This window comes from Lagopus leucura, unplaced genomic scaffold (assembly GCF_019238085.1).
Source record: "Lagopus leucura isolate 7727_CA_CO unplaced genomic scaffold, USGS_WTPT01 Super-Scaffold_100008, whole genome shotgun sequence".
Classification (NCBI taxonomy): Eukaryota; Metazoa; Chordata; class Aves; order Galliformes; family Phasianidae; genus Lagopus; species Lagopus leucura.
The window spans coordinates 30736482-30738202 of record NW_024962265.1 but is presented as its reverse complement, the minus strand read 5'-3'; positions in this window follow the sequence as shown (position 1 = coordinate 30738202).

The following is a 1721-nucleotide window of genomic DNA, read 5'->3' as shown; positions in this document are numbered from 1 at the left end:
AAGGGAAGAGATTATTCTGCTTCGTGCTGTGCTGGTGAAGCCTCACCTCAAGCACTGCCCGCAGCTTTGCATGCTATAGTATAAAAATCAGACATAAATCAGAGTGTCCAAAGGAGGACTACAATGATGATGAAGGGTCTAGAGGGCAGGACATATGAGGAGCAGAGCTTAGGTACCTGGGTTTGCTCAGCTCAGATCATTGGAGCTGAGGAGGGACCTCATGGCAGCTGCAGCTCCTCACAGGGAATAGAGGGGGAGTGCTGAGCTCTGCTCTCTGTGACAGAACAGCATGGAGCTGTGTCAGGTGAGGGGCAGATGGGGGTTAGAGAAAGGGTCTGCACCAGAGGATGCTCGGGCCCTGGAACAGGCTGCCCAGGGCAGTGGGCATGGCATTGAGCTACGGGAGGTCAAGAAGGTCTTAGGACAATGCTCTCAGAAATATAGTTTGAATTTTTTGTTGGGCTTGTGTGGAGCCAGGGGTTGGGTATGATGACTCTTGCAGGTCCCTTCAAATGCAGGGTATCCTATCATTCAGTGTTTCAATTATTCTGATACTTGAAAGTATTCAAGTGAAAACTGAAGATTTCAGTCCATTACTTATATACTTAATTAAATAATATTTTAGCATGGCGTTTACATTCAGAGAAGCAACATATGTTTTCCATGCAAGAGATAACAACGTCTTTGATCAAAGTTAAATATCATATTTGCATCAAAAACAAACTGGAAAGAGCAGTATTGGACCCAATACATTGTACAAATAACAGTTTTACCACTAAGCATTTTTCAATTTAATTTTAATCTTTGTTTGGTCTATGCCTCAAAATAGATTATTTATGTATATTACATATATTCAAATATGCAAATATTACAATGGGCTAGAATCTAGACAGAATCTAAATATAGCTGAATCAATGTTTCCATGTCAAGAAATTAGTGATAACATTACATGAAAATAAATGTTGCAGTTATTAGAAATCTGAAAATAAAAGTCCTTATTTTCATAAAAGTTATGTTTTGTATTCAGCAGTTCAATTAAGAAATGGTACACCTTTGCTTTCTAGTAGCTTCTTGTGCTTGTTTATAAAGGCACGTAGATAGCATGAAAATGATGTTAATCAATTGTTTCTGATTTCAAATACCCAATCAAATTACATACATAAAAAAGGATTTAACCGAGGCTAGCAACAGTAGCCTTAAGTCAAGTGACAAGTAAGTAGGATCTGGACACACTTGGAAAGAAGTGAATGAATAGAGTTCTCTATATCCACTATTTTAATTTGTATGGATATATTCCTCTTCTGTACAAAAATGAGTACTAGTAATAAATGAATGGTTTTGCGTATACATGGAATACAGAAAAACTTCCCAATCAGGATAATTGAGAAAAGTCCTGGGTGTCCAGAAGTTTTTTTTGAGCAATTTATGAAAGTTAGTTGTAATGATGGTGTGGTTAGGGATAGGAAGGAGCTGGTAACACATTTACTGCCAGTACTACTTTTCTTGCACTAGAAACCTTTCAGTTCTGTATCTGTATGCAGATGTAAGAAATTCTGAGGTCTTAGCTAAATCTGAATAGTTAATCTATGCATATATCTATGCATATCTCAACATTTTAAAATTAAAAATAATGTTCTACTAAAGAATGAAAAACTTAAAAAGCATTTACATACTTTCAGAAACTTTACATGGAAATTTTATTTCTTTCTCTTTTTTTCTTT